The sequence below is a fragment of the Rhinopithecus bieti genome, unplaced genomic scaffold (assembly GCF_001698545.2).
Source record: "Rhinopithecus bieti isolate Rb0 unplaced genomic scaffold, ASM169854v2 scaffold_6151, whole genome shotgun sequence".
Classification (NCBI taxonomy): domain Eukaryota; kingdom Metazoa; phylum Chordata; class Mammalia; order Primates; family Cercopithecidae; genus Rhinopithecus; species Rhinopithecus bieti.
In genome coordinates this window covers 1,680,712-1,687,361 of record NW_016805238.1, presented here as the reverse complement: position 1 = coordinate 1,687,361, position 6,650 = coordinate 1,680,712, and positions in this window count along the sequence as shown.

Below are 6,650 nucleotides of genomic sequence, written 5' to 3'. Positions count from 1 at the left end.
TGCACTTGATGGATTAGTTGGCACCACCCAGATGGATAAACTGGCTCATCTGGTTTTGTGGCCTCCACCCAGGAACTGACTCTACAAAAAGATAACTTCGACTCCCTATAATTTCATCTCAGACCCGACCAATCAGTACTCCCCACTTTTCAACCCCTACCCACCAAATTATCCTTGAAAAGTTTAGTCCCCAAGTTTTCAGGGAGACTGATTTGAGTAATAATAAAACTCTAGTCTCCCATACAGCCAGCTCTGCATGACTTAAACTCTCCCTCTATTGCAATTCCTCTGTCTTGATAATTGGCTCTGCTAGGCAGTGGGCAAGGAGAACCCATTGGTTCTCCCATTTAGCCCATTAAACATATTCAACAACTACTTTAATTATTTTTATTCCCACTTGATTTATAATGAAACTGTGTTCAAGGACGTTTCATAATATGCTCAGGATCATACAGAAGAGACTGGATTGGAACTCTAGCAAGACTGAAACTGCCTTTGCAAAAATTGTAACAGTAAGAAAATTATGACAGTGAAAGTGATCTGATCTAAATAATCCCTGACTTGCCTTTAACCTCCTGAAGAAAACAGCACTATTGTAAGACTTAGGATTGGCCTTTTGAGATGTCTTTTCAGGTTTTCACATTTCTGATGAGGATGGCTCCACCCAGACTTACCAGCTGGTCTTGTGGCCCCACCCAGAAGCAGACTATTTTCCATATCTCTGTCATTGTATCCCCCACAAATCAGTAGCACCATTCGCTGGCCCACCAAACTATCCTTGAAAAAATCTAGCCCCTGAATTTTAGGGGAGACTGATTTGAGCAATAATAAAACTCTGGTCATCCATTCAATTGGCTCTGCAAAAATTAAACTCTCTCTCTATTGCAATTACCCTGTCTTGATAAATTGCTTCTATCTGGGCAGCAGGCAAAATAAATCCACTGGGTGGTTACAAGTCTAGATTTAAATCCCAAATGTTCTTTACCACTTGATTCTATTTCTCTGAGAGAAGCTTTGGGGAGAGTCAGAACTGCAGTCACATTTCCTGCTTTGCTGCTTAGCAGCAGATGTGACCATGGGAAAATTGTAAAACTTCTGTTAAACTTAGTTTACTCATCTGTAAAATTGGGATAATCACAACAGCCAATTTATAGGTGAGATGAAAGGAGTTCGAGAGGTTTTTATGACAAAAAAAGTACCAGAAGGCTCATTTCATGCAAGTTATCTGCTTTTCTTTGTTTTTCATAGTGAAGGGTGTTCTATTTGCAAGTTCTGTGGAAATACTGACAAAGCATTTGCTTTGCTTTTGCAGGGCTAAAGAGATTTATGTGGCAAACTTTGCTTAGATTTTGTTTTCCCAAATCATCTCTTTTGAGAGACATATTAGTATTATTCAAAGGATTCAATCAAATTTATGTAAAGTTTAATGTAAAATCATATAAAATCTTTATGACCCCAAATTATTAGGCTTATGGTCACTTTTTGATAGAGTTGAGCTTAAAATTCCAAAAGTTAGAATGTGGGAATTTGGCTTTTAGAAATGTTCCAATCAACCAGAAATCTACGCAATTATAGGCTCAGAAGTCAGTGTTCTTCTGAACAATATATTTTCACTAAGCATTTACTGAGTGGAGCATTATGCATTAAAGCACTAGCCAAGTAGGTAGAGTTTAGGTTGAGGCACTAATGAGGTCTAGGGGAGACTAGTCTTTGATACCAGACAGAATGAACAGAAATCCTATCAAAAAGGACAAATAACAGTGTTTGTACCTGAGACTTGGGTTCCCAGGGAGGTGGAGGAAGGGCACAGACACTTGAGACCCACAGATGGGCCAGAAAATAATGCATTTGATGTAGACTTATACCAAGCATTAGCAAAGCAATATAATGGGAGGTGGGAGGAAAGGTGGAAGAAATCTCAAAACAGGCCAACCTACAAAGCTGAACCAGGAGCTCTTCTCTGTTCCCAGAAGTCTCTGTGTCTTTCTCTATTGGCTATGGTGTTAACCACAGTGTCTTCCTCCATTTGTGCTGCTACAAGAAAATACCACAGACTGAGTAATTTTTGAATGATAAAAAAATTTTTTTTTGTATTTCTTAAGGTTGGAAAGCCAAAGATCAAGTTGCCAGCAGGTTTGATGTCTGGTGAGAGTTGCTCTCTGTCCCCAAGATGTGGCCTTGCTGCTGCATCCTCTGGATGGAAAGGACACTGGGTCCCCACAAGGTAAAAGAGCAGAAGACAGAAAAGAGGCCTAGGCTAGTTTCCTCTAGCCCTTTCATAAAGCACTAATCTGTTCATGAGGGCTGAGTCCCTATGACCTAATCATTTCTCAAAATCCACCTGTTAATACCATGTGAATATTGAGGGATATTCACACCAAAACATACAGATTATTTGTTGATCTGTCTTCTTCACAGATTAGAGGCCCTTGCATAAAATACCCCAATCACTGAAAACACATATGAATTTATCCATCCAAATCCAATATTAGGATATACCATTTGGAGAGTGAAGTACAGGGATATGCGTTCATTCATTCAACAGATATGAACTAAATAGCTCCCATTTGCTAAGGGCTTTAGCCCTTAGGGTGATGGATTCAGATAGAAAAAAACACAGACAAAACATATTCTGTAAAGTATAATATCAAGGAAACAGATTAAACAAAAAATTACTGAATTACCTTGTGATGGCTACTACGTAGGAAAATAATAGGATTTGTTCTGCCATAGACTCGAAACATAGAACACTTTGTTCTATGAACAAGATATCTGAATGTGATGCAGATATCTCTTCCTTTAAAAGCAATAATGTTGGATCTTTCTTATTTTCTTATTTCTATAATTTTTTTTGTCTGCTACATTAACTTATTTAAAAACACCTTTACATTTTTTCCCCCATAGGAAATTAAAGGCTCTCCAAGTCCTGTAAGTCAATGGGACAAGATAAACATTGAGTTGTGATTGGATGACAATACAATGGGGAAGCAACTACATTGGTATAAACATGTAAACTGATGTGATTATTTAAATCAAACCTCCCAAACATTAATAGGTACAACTCCCAATAACACCCTATCCCACTTTCAGCCTAGGCACTGCAGTTCACTTTTAACCATCAATGTGACAGATTGCATGGGATACACCAGAAACATTTCAACATAGAGTTCTAACTTACTCCTAACCTTGTGGACCATAATAAATTATAGCCTATCTAAATGACCTTGTTTCTCATATTTGGGTATCATCATTGGTATGATTAATATCCAGAACATCTACTCTGAATTCACTTGAAACCCTTTACAAAACTAGGATTCTGCATATCCAACAGAGATAAGAAAAAACCCTCATTTAAAGAAAACTCTAATTGACACTCAATGCAACCACATTTTTTTTTTTTCTGAGAAATCAGTTGTCTTAACTACATGACATACAAATTAGTCATTGAAGAATTTGGTGTGGGTGGAGGGCATTCTGACTTTGTTGTTATGGGTGGGAGCAGAGAAAGCATTTCCAGTGTGTATGCAAGAGAGATTGTCCCAGAGCTTAAAGACCTGCCTTCCCCAGGCTTATGTCTGTAGGTGTCTCTTTCCACTCAGAGCTCACAGTGTGGGGGTTGGGTGGCAGGAGAATCATACTGTATATTTGTCATTTGGGGCCCATATTGAGCTGAAAGCATCAGAGAGATGAAAATTCCTCTTCCACTGAGAAATCTGTGGAATGCTCAATGCAGTGATCTTTTTGTTGTTTACTACATCCTCCTGCTTTCTCTGTCATGAATTCCGGAGGTTTCTGCAATGCACACTGCTGACATTGGCCAAGTTTACCTTTGACATTTCACAGGTTCCATTCCACCTCTATATTTCTCTACATTGGAGCAATACACTCTTATGATGGTGTTAAGCACTCCTGTTTCATTATTTTCAGGCATTTTTTAGGGCATACTATATTTTAAAGCCAAAGCTGTTTGTTGCTTTTATTATGTCATCTTTTTCTTTCAAGTAAATCACAATCTCTGTTTTCACCAATGGCAAAATAAGCCCTTTCATAGATTTCTCTGGGTCTTTTATCTTGCCTTCTCATAAACATAGAGATGAACAAAATGTCAAATTCTGAGCCAGTATGCTATGGTCTGAAGAGCACCAAATTGGATTTGAATCCCAGCTTTGCTTTTCTGTGACCTTGAGCATGTGAAAGTCAGGCAAGAAATTACATATGAAGAAGCATCTGGTTCCTTACAGATCTAGCTCTAAATCTCTACAATCTATAGTTCTATGATTATTTTAGGAACATATGTAGCATAATTTCTAGGATAGTCTTCAAAGAAATTAATAATTTGCTAGATATTTGTGTTTTAACATTTACTTCTAAATCAATTCTAAATCCTTGAAGCAATAGAATAATTGAGACTCAGGTTTGAAAGATACATCTTCATTCAGATGTTAAATAACATTTCTGAGTAATAATTCCCTCAATTTTAAAACAAAAGAATAACATTTATCTTTCATGATTTTTGTAAGAATTAAACAAGACAGTATATGTAAAAATGCTGGCATGAGATCTGATGCACATAGGGGTCAGAAAATAAATGGGAGCAATTCTTACAATTATTGACACAAAACTTTATTCTTTCCAAAGCCCATTTATATACATTATTTTATGCTACCAGACTAAACTAATGCTGCCAAGAAGTCTCATGTAAACACATATCCCAGGGTCAGTGACATTATAAAATTCCTATCCTGAAATGAAGAGACTGTTGACTGACTTTAACTGGTCGCAATAAACCCTTCCAATCTATGTTTCATTCATTCAAATTTTTTTTGACCCAACAGCCCTGTAACAAGCCTGTTATATTTTATTTATGCAGTCATTAATATAGCAAATATTTAGCAAGTAGCAACTATGCACATGGGTATTATTTCATCACAATCTAGTTTGTTGTATTGAAAAAGGACAAAGGAAACAAAGACAGCTATAGTGGTATAGAAATATGTTTGGAGGGCCGGGCGCGGTGGCTCAAGCCTGTAATCCCAGCACTTTGGGAGGCCGAGATGGGCGGATCATGAGGTCAGAAGATTGAGACCATCCTGGCTAACACATTGAAACCCCGTCTCTACTAAAAAAAATACAAAAAAAAAAAAGAAATATGTTTGGAAGTGAGTTAATATTTTAAAAAAGAGTAAAAAGCTGAAAGTAATTTCTAAGATGAATTTATTTAAAATATTTAATGAGTAACTATAATCATAATACATTAAATTTTCACACTGTGGTAAAATTTGCAAAGCTCTTTTTCTAAAACATATCCTATGGTCACATACTTTGCCCAAAACCTGCTAAAATCTCTAACTTTCAAGCCACCTTTATTTCTAGCCGAGAACTTAACAATGGCTTCCTAACTGGAGGATCACTTTACTTTCTGGTTTAAAATCTTCCATTGGCCTCCTGAGTACCTCTCCATCTTCATGTCTAACAGTTGCTCTCTGCTCTTGCTAACTGAGCTCAGGCTATAGACAAATATAGGCCTATACTGGAGCAGGTAGATCTGGTTTCTGCATCAAGACCTTTATACTTATTATTTATTGAATCTCAAATATGCTTTTCTCTCCTTTCCTTGAGGCTGGCGTCTTTTCATTAACTGGATATCAACCTTTGAATGCTCATTTTGGAGTTGCCCTCTCTAACCCATTACACTACAGTTATCACACTATTGCTTCTGTTTCTTTTTTGTTTGGTTGGTTGTACCTTATGCCTAGAGAAATATGTACCTTATGTACATTCTACCTTATGTACCTTATGCCTAGAGAAATATCGTTGAATTCTTTTCCCAGCAAGGAATAACCCTGGGAAAGGAATGTATTCCCAGGGGTAGGCCTACAGAGGCTGCTCTGGGAGCATCTGCCTTATGTGGTTGAAGATAAGGGATGAAATATACCCTGGTCTCCTGCAATGCCCTCAGGCTTACTAGGATTAGGAAATTCCAGCCTGGTGAATACTAGTCAGACCAGTTGTCTGCTCTCAAACCCTGTTTCCTGTTAAGACGTTTATCAATGACAATGTGTGCCCAGTAGGGCATGGAACCTCATCAGCAATTCTAATTTTGCCCTAGCCTTGTGATCTTGCTCTGCCCTTCTGCCCTTGTGATCTTTTATTGCCCTTTGAAGCATGTGATCTTTGTGACTTACCCCCCTCCCCTTTTGAAATCCCTAATAAAAACTTGCTGGTTTTGTAGCTCAAGGGGCATCACAGAATCTGCTGATATGTGATGTCACCCCTGGAGGACCAGCTGTAAAATTTCTCTCTTTGTACTCTTTCTCTTTTATTTCTCAGACTGGCCAACACTTAGGAAAAGTAGAAAGGACTTATGTTGAAATATTGGGGCTGGTTCCCCGATAGTGTATGATTGGGTGCCCAAATGATCAGAGATAATAAGTGCTTGGACTTTGCATAGAGATTTTAAATAACTAGGCTACAAGAAGCATTTTTTTCTCTAGTAAATATTATGTTTTGTTCTTTAAGTTCATGTTGCTTGACTCTGGGATTCTTTGATTTTTCTGTTTCTTTAATTGAATGTCATGTCCCAGAGTATCTTGAAATTGCTATGCTCTATATATTTATTTTGTAAATTAAAGTTATTTCTAATCAACTCT